The sequence below is a fragment of the Globicephala melas genome, chromosome X (assembly GCF_963455315.2).
Source record: "Globicephala melas chromosome X, mGloMel1.2, whole genome shotgun sequence".
Lineage (NCBI taxonomy): Eukaryota > Metazoa > Chordata > Mammalia > Artiodactyla > Delphinidae > Globicephala > Globicephala melas.
In genome coordinates, this window is record NC_083335.1 from 93,788,522 (window position 1) to 93,807,194 (window position 18,673).

Sequence of the window (18,673 nt, forward strand, 5' to 3'; positions counted from 1 at the left end):
AGGCTCTCTTCTAGAGGACTGGTTTTTCACTGCAAATCTTACAGGACTTTTCTATGTGTCTTTTGGACCCCATAAAAACAAACAATCCTCAGTTCTGCTTGGTCATACTGTTTGGTACCGCAGCACTTTTACACGTGCATGCGTGTGTGTGTGTGTGTGTGTGTGTGTAATGAAGCAGCAGGCAATTAAATTGGCGGAACTCAAGCTCTGTTTCGGTAGACAGCAGCTGGAATCTCAGTTCAGTTCTTTTAAACTTCCCTAGGCTACTTGGAACCTGCCCCTTACTCCCGGCCTGCACATGAGTGGTACAGTGACCAGTGAGAAATTTGGGTAGTTTATATATAGAATCTGGAGCTCCCCTTCTCTGCTGCCCATTTCTGGTTATCTCCTTTCTGGGATTTCCCTTCTGACTTTTCAGTTGCTATGGTTGCTCCTGCCCTTTCCTCTGGTTCTTCAAACCACTAAGACTATCTTCATTTAAGCCTCCTCCCCAACCCCAGCATGGTGCATATAGCAACCTGCCCTTACACAAAACCCAGCAAACCCTGATGATTCACCTAGCATACGTACCCCCTTCCAAGTGATGACCGCCCTCTGCTATCTGCCTGTTTTTTGGTCGCTCTTCAGTACCTTCAGGTAGTTGTTTTCTTTTATATTTTGTCCACATACAGTTGTCTGTGGGAGGTTGGTCTAAGAGGAACTGCTTGACCATTATCAGAAGGCTTAGTGAAGGCTAAGCCAGAAGGTGGAAGAGTCCAGGCCATTCCCAGAGAACTGCAGATTTCACCTCTACAAGCCGTCAGCTCTTGGGCTTGAACTTAGATGAATGGGGTGGGGAATAAAAAAAGGCAATGAGATCATCCAAAGCACATTGAAGAAAAGATTAATGTCCAACATGCTGGTAACTATATTATGCATCTACTTATGCATTAAAAATTACCCCAAAGCTTAGTAACAACATAACAATAAACATTATCTCTCACAATGTCTCTGGGTCATGGATTTGGGAGCAGCTTAGCTAAATAATCCTGGCTTGTAGTCTCTCATGGGGTTGCAGTCAGATGTTGTCCAGGGCTACAGTCATCTGAAGGTTTGATTGGGGCTGGAGGATCCACTTCCATGGCAGCTCACTCACATGACTGGCAAGTTGGCAGTGGTTGTTGGAGGAGATCTCTGTTATTCCCCAAGTGGGCCTCTTCACAGGGTTGCATGAGTGTTCTCATAACAAGGTGGTTGGCTTCTTCCAATGGAAGTGATCCAAGAGAGAACAAAGTAGAAATGACAATATCTTTTATGACCTAGCCTCAAAAGAAGGCGGTTACTTCCATAGAATCCTACTCATCACATAGGTCAGCCCTATTCAGTGAGGGAGGGGAGTATACAAGGGTATGGATACCAAGAGGTGAGGATCACTGTGGTGGTGGGGGGGCAGTTTGAAGACTACCTTCTACAGCATCTAAAATCTTTTATATTAGAGACTCATTCAGTGATCTTTAGGACAGGGGCAGTATGGTCGATAATGTATATAGGTTTGCTTAATATGTATTCAACCCTTTTTAGCATGTAGATGATGAAAGACATACAAACTATTATATTCCCCAGAGTCCTTTGCAGCTACAGTCTGAGAAGTGATTAAGATTCCATCAGTCAAGGGGAGGTTGGGGGAGGGATGGATTGGGAGTTTGGGGTTAGCAGACGAAAGCTATTATATACAGGATGGATAAACAACAAGGCCCTATTGTATAGTACAGAGAACTATATTCAATATACTGTGATAAACCATAATGGAAAAGAATATGAAAAAGAATGTCTCTATATGTGTATAACTGAATCACTTTGCTGTATAGCAGAAATTAACACAACACTGTAAATCAACTATACTTCAATAAAAAAATTTAAAAAGAAACAAAAAAAGATTCCATCAGTCAGAGGCACTCAAGTGTGACTTGGCTGTGAAACTAAATCAATGCGTGGAAAGAGAAGATAAATGCAGAGCATGCACATTACTGGAGGTTGTGCTTTATAATGTTGTGTTAGTTTCTTCTGTATAACAAAATGAATCAGCTATACGTATACATGTATCCCCATATCTCCTACCTCTTGTGTCTCCCTCCCACCCTCCCTATCCCACCCCTCTAGGTGGTCACAAAGCACCGAGCTGATCTCCCTGTGCGATGCGGCTGCTTCCCACCAGCTAGCTATTTTACATTTGGTAGTGTATATATGTCCATGCCACTCTCTCACTTCGTCCCAGCTTACCCTCTCCCCTCCCCTTGGGACCATGGCTTCTTGATGGTAGCAATAATGGAGTAGTTCTACAACAAGCAAATCAAATGGTAGCTTCCCAATTTGGTAGGCAAATTCCTGATCTTATAGCTTCTTGGCCGCTCCCTTGGCAGTCCCAACTGGTTCAGGGAGGTGTTCTCCGAGTTCAGCATAAAGTATATTTCTTCAGTCTCACCTCTAGATAAGGAGGAAATCCTTTCTGTTTAACTCTAGCCGTAGTAGATTCTATTTTCTGAAATTAGATCTTGAGTGATACAGCAAAATAAAAAGTGTAGTTTCCAGGGACTTCCCTGGCAGTCCAGTGGTTAAGACTCCACACTTCCAATGCAGGGGGTGCAGGTGTGATCCCTGGTCAGTGAACTAATATCCCACATGCTGCTGTGCAGTGCGGCAAATAAAAAAAAAAACCTGTAGTCTTCAAACACTAGATTTGTTGGACTTTTCTTCCTTGAAATTCTATAGTTAATGGAGATATTCAAGTACCTCTTGGAGAAATATCACACAAGCCATCATGAAACCAATCAGCACAAATGACCATTTTTCTTCAGCAATGCTAATCATCCAGGTGGAGGAAGAGAGAAGGCATGTTGGAGAACTGATCTAGGGATGGAAGGTTGTGCTAAAGGTGGCAGGACAAGGTTGAGGGAGTTGACTGTAGGACTGAGAAAACGTGATGACCCAACGAGGTCCAGGATCAGTCTAAAAAGAAATAAGGACAGTAATGGGACTAACATATTGAAAGAATACAGGGAAGGGCTAGTGATCCCCAGGTGGTGGAACATTGAGTGTAATGGGTATAAAGATAGGAGGCATTTAGAAAATAGGTGGTGACAGCCAAAGAATGGAGGAAAACATCCTTGGAATTGGGATGTTAGAGACTTGGATGGGTTGTCCACATGAATGATAAGACCTCTTGGCAAGAGTTAAGGCAGAGAAGATAAATGAGATTCAAGTTCCAAAGGCTTATATAAGTGTGGAGGAGAGAACAGAATGTAGTTTGGAGGCTGTAAGGGGAGGTTGATGGAAAGTCATATGCTGGGGGCAGGAATCTCAGACAAAGTCTTTTGCTTAGGTTAGGTTAAAAATGAACAATAATTGGAAAGGGCGGTGGAGAACTGGGAAGATATCGGCAGTACCCTTCAACCAAGAAATATTGGAGTATGAAAGAAAGAACAAAGGAAACCATAAACAAGACCAAAAGACAACCCTCAGAATGGGAGAAAATATTTGCAAATGAAGCAACTGACAAAAGATTAATCTCCAAAATCTACAAGCAGCTCAATATCAAAAAAACAAACAAGCCAATCCAAAAATGGGCAGAAGACTTAAATAGACATTTCTCCAAAGAAGATAAACAGATTGCCAACAAACACATGAAAGGATGCTCAACATCACTAATCATTAGAGAAATGCAAATCAAAACTACAATGAGACATCATCTCACACCAGTCAGAATGGCCATCAACAAAAAATCTACAAACAATAAATGCTGGAGAGGGTGTGGAGAAAAGGGAACCCTCTTGCACTGCTGTTGAGAATGTGAATTGGTACAGCCACTAAGGAGAACAGTAATAGAGGTTCCTTAAAAAACTACAAATAGAACTACTATATGACCCAGCAATCCCACTACTGGGCATATACCCTGAGAAAACCATAATTCAAAAAGAGTCATGTACCACAATGTTCATTGCAGCTCTATTTACAATAGCCCGGAGATGGAAGCAACCTAAGTGCCCATCATCAGATGAATGGATAAAGAAGATGTGGCACATATATACAATGGAATATTACTCAGCCATAAAAAGAAACGAAATTGAGTTATTTGTAGTGAGGTGGATGGACCTAGAGTCTGTCATACAGAGTGAAGTAAGTCAGAAAGAGAAAGACAAATACCATATGCTAACACATATATGGAATCTAAGAAAAAAAATGTCATGAAGAACCTAGGGGTAAGACAGGAATAAAGACACAGACCTACTAGAGAATGGACTTGAGGACATGGGGAAGGGGAAGCGTAAGCTGTGACGAAGTGAGAGAGAGGCGTGGACATATATACACTACCAAACGTAAAATAGGTAGCTAGTGGGAAGCAGCCGCATAGCACAGGGAGATTAGCTTGTTTAGATGTTTAAAAAAAAATGTCATGAAGAGCCTAGGGGTAGGACGGGAATAAAGACACAGACCTACTAGGGCATGGACTTGAGGATATGTCGGGGGGGGAGGGTAAGCTGTGACAAAGTGAGAGAGTGGCATGGACATACATACACTACCAAACATAAAATAGATAGCTAGTGGGAAGCAGCCGCATAGCACAGGGAGATCAGCTCGGTGCTTTGTGACCACCTAGAGGGGTGGGATAGGGAGTGTGGGAGGGAGGGAGATGTAAGAGGGAGGAGATATGGGAACATATGTATATGTATAACTGATTCACTTTGTTATAAAGCAGAAACTAACACACCATTGTAAAGCAATTATACCCCAATAAAGATGTAAAAAAAGAAAGAAAGAAAGAACAATATCCTCTTTGAAAAGCGGTGCAGGAGAAAGTCAGGATTTACTTAGGATTGTTCTGAAAAGATACCAAAGATATAGGAAGGTTAGCTTACTATGAAATGTGTGTGTGTGTATGTGTGTGGCAGTGGTGCAGAAGGCATCAATCACAGAAAGGTCCGGGAGGGAGTTCAGCTGGGGCCTACTCAGAGCAGTATGAGAATGACAGGACAACAGAAGACTAGTGAGAGGACCGGCAAGACGTCTCATGCTTATAACTGGAGGATTACAGAAATCAGCATGGATGAACTGGACAGGCTTTGAGGTTCCCATGCTAGGGTACAATGTTTTGGGGCCAGAACTGACTCCCTTGGTGATTTCTAAGTATCCTGTCCTAGACTTCAAGGCAGGAAGATCTAGGTCCAGCCCCCCACCCTGGTCAGAACTGGCTCTATGGTGAGGGCTGGGCCCGGCTCTTCCTGTTTCAGGGTCTAAGAGAGGTTACACAGATTATCATCATGAGTTCCACAAGAAGGTGACAGGATTCCCTAGAGAGTACAGCTGACTCTTGAACAATGTGGGAGTAAGGGGTGCTGAGCCCCCCTCCACAGTTGAAAATCTGCATATAACTTTAAAGTGGGCCCTCTGTGTCTGTGGTTCTGCGTCCAGGGATTCAACCAACCTCAGATCATGTAGTTAGTTCTGTAGTATTTACTATTGGAAAAAAATCCACATATAAGCGGACCCACACAGTTCAAATCTGTGTTGGTCAAGGGTCAACTGTAGTTGGTTCCATGTATGGGGCAGGAAAACTCAAAAGGGAGCCTGAGACATCTTGTTGTTTTCAGAAGGTCAGAATACTTTCAGAGGTAACTGAGGTAATATTTTTTTTAAGTGAAGATAAGGAGCCCCTGCAAGTGAATAATAAAATACAAGTTAAAAAGTTAGCAAAAGAGGGCTTCCCTGGTGGCGCAGTGGTTGAGAGTCCGCCTGCCAATGCAGGGGACACGGGTTCGTGCCCCGGTCCGGGAAGATCCCACATGCCGCGGAGTGGCTGGGCCCGTGAGCCATGGCCGCTGAGCCTGCACGTCCGGAGCCTGTGCTCCGCAACGGGAGAGGCCACAACAGTGAGAGGCCCGCGTACACCAAAAAAAAAAAAAATTAGCAAAAGATTGAATCAGACAGTTCAAAAAGAAGACATATGAATGCCCGAAAGCTCATGAAAAGATGTTCAACATCTTTAGTCATCAGGGAAATAAAAACTGAAAACCACAATAAAATACCTTTGGAAAAACCGGTAATTTCTTATAAAGTTAAACATACTTCCCTAAGACCCAACGATTCCACTCCTTGGTATTTACTTAAGAGAACAGAAAATAAAGCTTCAAAAAGGCTTGAAGCTTTATTCATCATAATCCCCACTGGAAACGGCCCAAGAGAATATATAAACTGACTAGATGGAACACTGCTCAGCCATAAAAATGAACAAACTACTGATATGTGCAACATAGAGATGAAATTCAAAATCATCTTGAGTGAAAGAAGCTTGACCCAAATGAATACATATTGTATATAATTCCCTTTATATGAAATTTGCAAACAGACAAAAGTAGTCTGTAGTGACAGAAATCAGCACAACGGTGCTTTCATCTACCAGGGGAGAAACTGATTGCAATGAAGCATAAGAGAAACATCATGGGGTGTTAGAATTGTTCTATCTTGATAGGGATGTGGGTTGCACGGCTGTATACATTTTTCAAAACACATCCAACTGTACACTTTAAATAGGTACATTTCATTGTAGGTAAATTATTCTTCAACAAAAAAGTAAAAAATGAAGGAATAAATAAGTCTGAAGAAAGAGCTAATAAAGGCCAACTGCTTACAGTATGAATACCAAATATATGACAACGATCAATGTCAACTGGAACTATAAGTCCACAATGATGTAAAATGGTCAAAAACCAGAAAGCATGTTTTAAAAAGACATATATAATGATGTGAATCAATAACAAAATGCAAGTACAAGCAAAGGATGTTAGACAGAACAACATCAGAAGCACATAGATAAGACAATCTAAAATTAGAATCAGTATGTGGATTGTGGGAAAATAGAGTTTCTAGAACACGGCACAGCTGGAGGAGGACATATTTTTCAAGGACATGGTATTGACTGCTCTCTCCCCACAGATGAGGACATGGCCTTGCTGATCTTGGTTCAAATATGAGAAAAGACAGTAATTCCATTTCATTTAACAGCAGTGTAGCTCATACCATACGAACTCTCCTGCTGATAATTATAAATCTGGAAAAACAACAACAACAAAAGAAGTCACCTGAGTTCACTGGAATTCAACCAAAAGCAGGCAAAGACTACAGAAGATACGACCCTCAAAGAATGGAAGCACACTGGATGAGATCCACATTTAGTGGGCTTTTCCTCAGAAGCCTCCTCCATTTGCTTGGTGAATTGGACATGGAGCTCAAGCAGAAGGATGCAGTCTTACTGAGCTAAGGATTCGCAAGACAGAGGTAGAGTGGCTAGAGAGGCTAGAAATTGAGGAGGAGACATGAGAGAAGAGAAAGCCACAGGGAGGGAGGCTCCACATATGCCTATAAATTCAGCTCAAATCCTTAACTGACCCCTGAAGTGTGCATGTGCAGAGCAAAGCTCCAAGGAGTCCAGGGGCAAAACAACAGCTGAAAGAACAGTTGAACAGACATCTCAGTAGCTGGTCAGTGCCAGAGACTGAATCAAGCAAGGTAAAGGGCCTCTTTGAACAAGTTGGGCTTCCACTGAAAACCCAGAAATAAAGACTAAGCCTCTGGTCTAAGGTAAACTGAAATAGATCTGCTCAACAAAGCCTAAAACCAAACCTCCACAAGATCAAACTGATGAATTAGTAATTTAACTGTGCAATAGCGAAAATGAGGCTAGCCTATGTGTGTAAACATTTCCTTAAACCAGTAGCTCTCAAACCTTTGGAGGACTCCAAAGCACTTTCATTTATGTTAGTTACATCTACCAATATATACTGTGCTAGAAATTAAAACTGAGAAGAAATCAATCCCATTCACAATTGCACCAAAAAGAATAAAATACCTAGGAATAAATTTTTTTTTCATTCATGTGTCATATTTATTGAGCACGGCACCTTTTTTTTTTTACTTGTTTAAAATTAATTTTTATTGGAGTATAGTTGCTTTACAATGTTGTGTTAGTTTCTACTGTACAGCAAGCAGACGAAGGCGCAAGGTAAAATCCCCCAAGACCAAATAAATGAAGAGGAAATAGGCAATCTACCTGAAAAAGAATTCAGAGTAATGATAGTGAAGATGATCCAAGATTTTGGAAAGAGAATGGAGGCACGGATCGAGAAGATACAAGAAATACTTAACAAGGACCTAGAAGAACTAAAGAACAAACAATCAGTGATGAACAACACAATAACTGAAATGAAGAATACACTAGAAGGAAACAAAAAGATCCTAGGAATAAATTTATCCAAGGAGGTGAAAGACCTGTACACTGAAAACTATAAGATATTGATAAAAGAAACTGAAGGCACAAGTAAACAAAAAGATATTCCATGCCCATCGACTGTAAGAATATTGTTAAAATTTCCATATTACCCAATGAAATATACAGATTCAATGCAATCTCTATCAAAATTTCAATGTAATTTTTCACAGAAACAGAATAAACAATTCTGAAATTCATATGGAACTACAAAAGACCCTGAATAGCTAGAGCAATCTTGAGAAAAAGGAACAAAGCTGGAGGCATCACACTCCACTCCCTGATTTCAAACTACATTACAAAGCTATAGTAATTGAAACAGTACGGTATTGGCCTAAAAACAGACACACAGACCAATGGAACAGAAAAGGGAGTCCAGAAATAAATCGATGCATGTATGGTCAATTAATTTACTATAAAGGAGCCACAAATATACAATGGGGAAAGGACAGTCTCTTCAATAAATGGTGTTGGGAAAACCGAACAGCCACATGCAAAAGTATGAAACTAGATCACTGTCTTACACTGTACACAAAAATCAACTCAAAATGGATTAAAGACTTAAATGTGAGACCTGAAACCATGAAACTCCTAGAAGAAAACATAGGCAGTAAGCTTCTTGACATCATCTTGGCAATGATTTTTTTGGATCTGACTTCAAAAGTGAAATCAACAAAAGCAAAAAGAGTCAAACTAAAAAGCTTCTGCACAGCAAAGGATATCATCAACAAAATGAAAAGGCAACCTATCAAATGGGAGAATATATTTGCAAATCATATATCTGATAAAGGGTTAATATCTAAAATATATTAAATCATACAACTCAATAGCAAAACAACAAGCAATCCAATTAAAAACAGAGAGAAGATCTGAATAGACATTTTTCCAAGGAAGACATACAGACGGCCAATGGTACATGAAAAGATGCTCAACATTACTAATCATCAGGGAAACGCAAATCAAAAGCACAGAAATATCACCTCACACCTGTTAGAATGGCTATTATCAAAAAGACGAGACAGATAACAAGTGTTAGTGAGGATGTGGAGAAAAGGGAACTCTGTGCACTATTGGTGGGAATGTAAATTGGTGCAGTCACTATGAAAAACAGTATAAAGGTTCCTCAAAAACTTAAAAATAGAACCACCATATGATCCAGCAATTCCCGTTCTGGTTATTTATCTGAAGAAAATGAAAACACTAATTCAAAAAAATACATATTCACCCCCATGTTCATTGCTGCATTATTTACAATAGCCAAGCTATGGAAACAACCTAAGTGTCCACTGATGGATGAATAAAGAAGCTGTGGTATATACAATACAATGGAATATTATTCAACCATAAAAAAGAATAAAATAATGCCATCTGCAGCAACATGGATGGACCTAGAGATTATCATACTAAGGGAAGTAAGAAAGCCCAAGAAGGACAAATATTATATGATACCTCTTATACTTGAAGTCTAAAAAACAAACAAACCCCAAGCTCAAGAACAGACTGGTGGTCACCAGAGAGATGGAGGTAGTTGGTAAAATGCGTAAAGGGGGTCAAAGGGCACAAACTTCCAGCTGTAAAGTGAGTAAGTCATGGAAATGTAATAACAGCAAGGTGGCTATTGTTAATAATATTGTATTTCACATTTGAAAGTTGCTAAGAGAGTGGATCTTAAAAGTCCTCATCGCAAGAAAAAAAAATTTTGGTAAATAGGTATGGTGACAGATGTTAACTACACATATGGTGATCACTTCACAATATACACAAATATTGAATCATGTTTTACACCTGAAACTAATATGTCAGTTGTACCTCAATTAAGACTCAAAAAGTTTTAACTAATTTATATTTCAATTCATTTAGGAAAAAAATAAACTCATGTTGATGTAGATAGCACATTTTTTAGAAAAACTACATATGCTTCTCAAACTTTTTAAAAAAGCGAGATGTGTGGCATCATTTTGCATGATTGCAAGTCTCTTCAAAGTGCGCCATAAAAGCAGACTTCTAGATTTTCATATATGCTTTTCCATTCAGTCTGTTGCAGTATCAATGTTGTTTTGATTGAAGTATATGAAGAAAATCTGATTTCACAGAATCATATATTTGGAAAAGAGAAATAGTTTAATAGCCTTATTTAGATAACTGTGGATGGTTTTCTCTTACATTTCGCCAGAACTCAGCAAGTGGTAGTTCCTTAAAGATTAATGTCACTATGGGGAGGGGGAAGGGTGAGCTGTGACAAAGCAAGAGAGCGGCATGGACATATATACACTACCAAACGTAAGGTAGATAGCTAGTAGGAAGCAGCCGCATAGCACAGGGAGATCAGCTCGGTGCTTTGTGACCGCCTGGACGGGTGGGATAGGGAGGGTAGGAGGGAGGGAGACGCAAGAGGGAAGAGATATGGGAACATATGTATATGTGTAACTGACTCACTCTGTTATAAAGCAGAAACTAACACACCATTGTAAAGCAATTATACTCCAATAAAGACGTAAAAAAAAAAAAGAAAGAAAGTACTAGACATAAAAAAAAAAAAAGCAGGAGGAATAGGTGACACACAACGCATCTTCAAGGATATGCATCCTCAAGTACCCAGGAATAACTTGTAATAGAACACAGGAGAGATCTTAGGAAAGTGAATTTAATGAAAAAGACATTACACTTTGCACTAAGTACAGAGTGGCACAAAGCTTTGGTCTGGGGTGCATATTCCATACAGAAGCTTAGAAGTAGGCATGTTAAGTGTTTAAGCATTGCTACTAATTTTGTACTAAATGTGGCAAAACAAGTAAACAGGAACAGTAATTTGTAGCCAACAACAGAACCAAGAAAACTAGCAAAATGAATGTAGACCTCCCATTATCTCCAGGGAATTTTCTTTTTTTTTTTTTATTTTGGCCGTGAGGCTTGTGGGATCTTAGTTCCCTGACCAGGGATCGAACCCGGGCCCTTGACAGTGAGAGCACGGAGTCCTAACCACTGGACCGCCAGGGAATTCCCAAGGGAATTTTAAAAATATTATTGTTTCTTAGATCTTTCAACCTTCTCTCCATCTCCCTCCCTCCCCCTCTCCCTCTCTCTCTCCCTCTCTCTCCCTCTCCCCCACTAAAAACAGTGATACTGTATCGTGCACTTAAAAATTTGTTAAGAGGGTAGATCTCACGTTAAGTGCTCTTACCACAATGAAAAAAAGACATAAATGAGTTACCAAGCCACAAAAAGGCATGGAGGAACCTTAAATGCATATCGATAAGTGAAAGAAGCAAGTCAGAAGAGGCTATATCCTGTATGATTCCAACTACATGACATCCTGAAAAATATATAGACACAGTAAAAAAAAAAAAAAAAGAGACCGTAAAAAAGACCGGTGGTTGCAAGAGGTTGGAGCACAGGGGATTTTTAGGGCAGCAAAATGATTCTGTATGATAATGTAATTGTGGATACATGATATTAGGCACTTGCTAAAACCCATACAACTGTAAAACACCAAGAATGAACCCTAATATAAACTATGGACTTTAATTAATAATAATGTACCAATATTGGTTAATCAATTATAATAAACATACCGCACCAATGAAAGATGTTAATTACAGGAGACACTTGCAGGGGGAGGGGAGTGGTAGTATATGGGACTCTTACTTTCTGCTTAATTTTTCTGTAAACCTAATACTGCTCTAACTTCTCAGTCTAAAGTCGATTAATTTAAAAACAAACAAAGAGATCAACTTCGTATCAGAGCAGGAGCTTAGGAGAGTAAATTGGCAGCCAAAGCAGGCGGGTGCCAGTGACAAGGCAGATATAGGTGACCTGGTCACTGGCAGAGTTTGGAAAATTACCGCTCATACTTCTTCCCAAGGAGAGCTGCCATTCCAATGTCCCAGGAACCCAGTGATCCTCAGCTGTTCTTAGGGTACTGAAAGTGTGTCTTCCCTCTCCAGTCCACTAAACCCTTGGACTCATCTTCAGGCCCAGAGCAAAACAGCCTGCCTGTGACAGCTACACTCAATCCAGGAACGGGGACCTAGCGCATTCAGAGTTGGGCCAGTTCTTGCCTCGATGATGTGGTGCCCGCCTCAGAGGTTCATTTACACTGTTTATTTTGAGGAATCCTGCCTGGTGGAAGGGATAAAGGATATCTCCAATGGAGGGGAATCTCCAGTGGAGGCAAACCCCCTCTCCCTATGTCCTTAGCAATTCATGCCTGGCCCAAGTTATATCCCCCGTTCAGCAAAACAGAAACCCTGTCTCTCATCAGACCTGTCTTTCATCAACCATGAATTGCTCTTCAGCTATGGGGTCCCCTCCTCACTTATCTACTCAAGCAGACATTATTTCTTCCTGCTAATACCATACTTTTCTTGAGAGGAGTTCCCTACCTCATTACCTTTTCAGGGATGTTTAGTACCCCTTAAAATTTGACACCCTGGGAAGCAGCCAGGGCAACCCCCCTCACCCCAACCCGGCTTTGCGAATTCAGATGCTTTGCAAAAAAAATGACTCTAACAGAGCTGGGTTCGGAGGTGATAGGAAAGAGCTGAAAATTAATAATAACATTTCCATTAATCCAAGTGGCATAAAGCATTGAGGGCATCTCCTAAGGTTCTGGGCTGCACCCCATCAGTCAGAGGCACAATGTAAGACGATATTTAGGAATCAAGAAGGACTAATTAATTGTGGGTAGTGAAGAAGGTCAAAAGCAAGAAGATTCAGGAAAGTCTAGACATTTCTTTCTTCATATCAACTGAAAGCCAATGATCTCTCTTCAAAAATGTCAATTTATGAATAATGAATATTGGAAAGGATGGAAAAGAAAATATATTCCCAACACTCAATCACTCTAACTACAGTTCAAACATAAATGATTGACATAAACTGTTTTGTGGTGGAATGGCTCCCTTCCTTCCTTGTTTCCAAATGTGAAAGATTCAAAAAATTTTACTGTTAGGACTCATCAATTCCCATGGATCTGCACGAACAAGTTTCAACTTTCTGAAGACAAAATGAACCTCTGGCTAAGTAGAAAAACATGCTTAGAAAGAAGAGTCAGATTCCTTTCCCAAAGTAAGCAGATCTAACAACAAAGGGATAAAAAGAAAATATTTTGATTCAAATCCATATCTACTTCTCTGCTCTTCTACGGACTTTTTTTCCTCAGCAAACACCCATGATTTAAACTTTGGCCATAACTATTATAATAAAATATTTTACTTGTTTTATTAGTGTCTGCCTCAATCAGAGAAAAAGGAAAACGATTAGAGACAATTATCCTCTTGTGCTGAAATACTGGAGAGAAAAATATGATCTATTTTGTCACTTATAGGCAATACTAACTATATACTCCACCTCCCTTCTCCAAGTATGAAAGGAACCCTCTGCCAGAATAGTTTAATAAATTCTAATGTGGTAAATGAGGTCCAATTGCTAATCTGTGAAACACTACGCATTCCTCATAATGACAACAGCAGTTTGTATTTCTATAGAATTTCTTTTGAGAGGATGGTAACTTTCCTTCTGTGGATAAAAAGTGTGATTCTGAACAACATCCCTGTGAAGAAGGTAGGTGTGATCTCCCTGACATAGGGGAGAAGCAATGGGCCATAGAAAGAGACGGTCATTACACTGAAAGAACGTTAAGGAAAAGGGTGGAAAGATAGTTGGCTTATGGGTTCCACAACATCTTAACGAAAAACGGACCAGTTTTTCTCTCCCTCAAATTAAACACTTTTGCAAGACTTACTATCTAATCAGATGCAGTAGGAAATTCCACAATGCGTGACATAACAAAGTAAGGGTTTTTTTTTTTTTTTTGTATTGTTGCTGTACACTGGAGACCACTTCATTGTACATAGAATGATCAAGACCTAGCCAAGCACCCAGGAAAAGAAGGGCCTAAGAGATTATGAACTGCAGATTGCTATCTCTAGATCACTAATAATGACCTTTTCTGTTTTTCACAGTGGGTTAAAATTTACAAAGCATATTCACATATATTACCTCATTTGATATCTTCAATTACTACAAGGCAGCCCAATTATCCCTATTTTACAGGCAACTAGATCAAGGCCTAGATTGGATAATTAACTTGACTGAGGTCACATGCCTGGTAAGTAGTCAAGACTTGAGCTTATGTCAATCCGAGTTCAAGTTTGGGCTCCTTCCACCTCACCATGGTTGCCTTGCAATTAATAATGTCCAAGTTAGCCAAAGCCAATCTGTCATCATGATGTAGAGTGGGTCCAAATAATAGAGTCAAGATAATTTGTCCTCTAATGCAGTCTTTCTCAAACTGTGATCCACTTTATTAGAATCACCTAAGAAGCTTGATAAAAATGATGAAGTTTTCTGGAGACTTTGTTCAGTAGGTTTGGAGCAATGCTCTGGAATCAATGTATTAAATTCATACCCCAGATGATTCAGATAATCTTTTGGAATCCTTGATGTGGCCCAATTTCCACGGCTCTTTGCTCAAACCTTGCAAGATCTGATTTTTGTTATAGTTTTGCCTATATAAACTTCCTCGTCCTATTTATTTTCTTTAATTTCAGAGGCCATAAATATACCATTGTGGGAGGAAAGCCCTTCTGCCAACTTCTAAAAGCAATGCTCAGTTTAGGGTGAAATATCTACGTGGAAGAAAAAACAAACACTGATCACAGCCCAAAATGCCACAGTATTTCTTTCTGTGATGCTTCTGGGACTTGATATCTTCATCCACTTTGCTTCTAAAAGTGGGTTTGCCCTTATTTTTTCCACAGGTTTCTCCTCCCCCGCACAACAGAAACGTTGGGGTAGCAGGTGATGCTGCTGCTGCTATTACTGTGAATCGAGGGGGCTCAATTCACACATTAGTTATGTATCAATACTTAATGATGACTGGTCATATACTTGTTTAAATTTCTTAAGGAAAAGGACGCCAAAATAAAAAGTCCCATCAAAATATCTTTGCTGTTGGTGCTTTTGTGACCTGGAAAATCTACCTCCTGATAATTCCAATGACAGTAACAACATAAGCAAAATGAGAGCCGATTCACTGGATCTTCCACATACCCTGCGGGTGCTATTTACAAACTGAATGGATCAGGTCAGGCCTGTAAGGTTGCCCATGTCCCTTTACAACTTGTCTGATTCAACTGAGGGAAAATTGAGGGCGCTCCAAATAAGGAGTAGGATCTTCCAGGCAAGGCCATGGTCTCTTCTTCTGAGAAGCTGAGATGCTGGGCTGGAGAGCTCACTCTGCTTTTATCTATGCCAAGAGAAGCTGGAATGAGCTGTTTAGGGTTGTAACTAAAGTACTTATAGAAACGTTGCTTTTAAAAGATCAATCGGCAATCACAGTCGGAGATTTTTCTTGATCTATGTGGGTCCCAGTTTCCTTATCTGGTCTCACATTCTCTGATGTTACTTTTTTTTTTTTTCATTTTCACTTAATCCACAAATATTTTCAAATTACCTACTCTGAACTAAGCACAGGGGATATAGCTGTGAAACAATTTAAATATAAATATTGTCTCTGCCCTTCTGAATCTTACATTCTAGGGATGTGGTGGGGAGTGAACTGACACAGGCATTAAAGGACTCATTACGTGAATCATTTATGAAAATGGCGATGTATGTAATGAAGGGGAAAGAGAGGCAGGCTGTTGTGACCTAGTCAGGCAGAAGGGGGTCAGGAGAGGTTTCCCTGAGCAGGTAATGTTCAAGACCTGGATGATGAATGGAAATCAGGCCAATGAGGAGAACAAGCAAGGAGATTCCTTTGCAAAGGCCATGAGATGGAGTAAAGGCTGGCACGATTGAGAAGCAGAAAAATGCATTGCGTGGCTGAAGAGCAGGGGAGAGAGAAAGAGGCATGGCCCGGGGTGAGCTGGAGAGGAGGAAGCAACCATCTCAGACAGGGCTTGGCAGGCCCCGAGCAAGAATTTGGATTTTATTCTCAGGGCGATGGAAAGCCACGGAGGGTTTTAAGGCATGATCAGATGTGCATTTTTTTAAAAGAGCACTTTGAGGATGTACAGATAGACAATGATGAGAAAGTATAGCTAGCGGTAGAAATCGAATTTAGGTGGTAGGTATAAGGGCTCACTGTAAAATCATTTCAACTTTTCTGCATGTTTGAACATTTAAAAATAACATGCTGGGAAAATCTGGCCACCGTATGGAGAGTGGATTGAGGGAGGGCAAGAGTGGTTGCAAAGATAGCGGCTAGGAAACCTGTAATAATCGTAGAGAGGCATAACGGTGGCTTGTACTCGGGTGGTGGCATGGAGATGGTGAGAACTGGACAGGCTTTTGAGATATTTAGGAGGTAGAATCAATATGATGCCCTGATTGATTTTGCCTCGGGGTAAGGAAGAGGCATAAATCAAAGATCACTCATTTGAAAAGATATATGCACCCAATGTTCACAGCAGCACTATTCACAATAGCCAAGGTGTGAAAGCAACTTAAGTGCCCATCAACAGATGAATGGATAAAGAAGCTGTGGTAGATATATACAATGGAAAAAGAACAAAATTTTGCCATTTGCAGCAACATGGATGGACTTGGAGGGCATTATGCTTAGTGAAATAAGTCAGAGAAAGACAAATACTGTGTTTTCACTTATATGTAGGATCTGAAAAATAAAACGAATGAACAAATATAACAAAACAGAAACAGGGGACTTTCCTGGTGGTGCAGTGGTTAAGAATCTGAATGCAGGGGACACGGGTTCGAGCCCTGGTCCGGGAAGATCCCACATGCCGCGGAGCAACAAAGCCCGTGCGCCACAACTACTGAGCCTGTGCTCTAGAGTCCGCGAGCCACAACTACTGAGCCCACGCACCACAACTACTGAAGCCTGCGTGCCTGGAGCCCATGCTCTGCAACAAGAGAAGCCACCACAATGAGAAGCCCACGCACTGCAATGAAGGGTAGCCCCCGCTTGCCACAAGTAGAGAAAGCCTGCGCACAGCAACGAAGACCCAACGCAGCCAAAAATAAATAAATAAATAAAATTTAAAAAAGAAACAGTTCACAGATACAGAGAACAAAGTAGTGGTTACCAGAGGGGAGAGGGATGGGGGGAGGGGCAAAACAGATGAAGGGAGTTAAGAGGTACAAACTGCTAGGTATCAAATAAATAAGTTACAAGGATGTAGTGTACAGCACATAGAATATTCTCAACGTTTTAGAATAACTGTAGTATAGAAATATCAAATTACTATGTTGTACAGCTGAAACTAACATAATATTGTTAAGTCAGCTATATGTCAATAAAAAAAAAGATTACTATCCAGTGTCTAGTTAGCATAACCTGGTGGACGATGGTACCAGGTACTGAGACAGGATGTACTGGAGTAGAAAGACATGGGTGTAAGAGAGAAGGTAGAATAAAGAGTTCATTTTTGAGTATGTCAAGAGCATGTGCTATCTTGGTGGAGATATCATATAGGCGGTTGGATCCGGGGCTGAGAGGAAGGATCTGGGTTCGGGATGTGAATCTGCAGTTATAAGCATATAAGTAATCATAAAACCATGAGCATACAATACATGATAATGCCGGAGAGGATGGATAAAGGGAGGAGAAAAGAAAGAACAAGCATCAAAGAATCCAATGTTAACAATCTTTAACAGAGAAGGAAAGGGAACAATTAATGAAACAGAAAAATTAGGCATGTATGATATTGCCAAAGGCCTCTATTGAAGGGCTTTTGGGTTGTTTCCAATCTTCTGCAAGCAATACCCTTGTATGTACTCATTTCTCACATATGTATCTATCTCTGTAAGATAAATACCCAGAAATAGAATCGCTGTGCAATATACACATCTCATTCTGAATTTCAAAGTGTTTAGTTTTGAAAAAAAGATTGCTTAGAAAAGCCACCAAACATAGATAGCTTAGTTAACCATATTTAATGTGGCATTTGATAGGACTGGTTAAATAAATTTAATATATCCCATAATGTAATACCCTGTTGCCATAAAAAAGAATGAGGCTGTCAATATATTCTGATACGGAAGAGGAAGGGGTAGGACTTAATTTTCACAATTTTGAACCATTTGAGTTTTATGCCATTCACATGTATCACTTAGATTAAAAATATTTTTTGTACTTCTACACTATACTTAAAAAAGAGTAACCTAAAGATCAATTTACCTTTTATTTTTAAGAGCCACACCAACGGGTTTCTGATGAACTTAGGCACACCTGGGTCTTGCGTTATGGAAATACCCAGTTAGATGTTGGATTTTATGAAGTCACGACACAGAACTGCTCTGACCGTGGCAAAGGTCTGAATACATAAAGTTCATGCTCATCTTGAGTTCGAGTTATAAATTTTGGAATTGATTAATTTTGCCACTTTTATTATTAGTGAATAAATCTGCCTC

The 18,673-nt window shown here is 40.1% G+C and overlaps 1 protein-coding gene across 1 annotated transcript in view; it reads right to left on the bottom strand.

The window, feature by feature from the left end:
* Nucleotides 1-18,673, bottom strand: part of SYTL5 (synaptotagmin like 5) — a 224,196-nt gene continuing 205,523 nt past the window's right edge. Inside the window, exon 19 of the mRNA XM_060292910.1 lies at nucleotides 1-1,240. The gene's annotated coding sequence lies outside the window, so the exon portion shown is untranslated. The remainder of the gene's footprint in view (nucleotides 1,241-18,673) is intronic.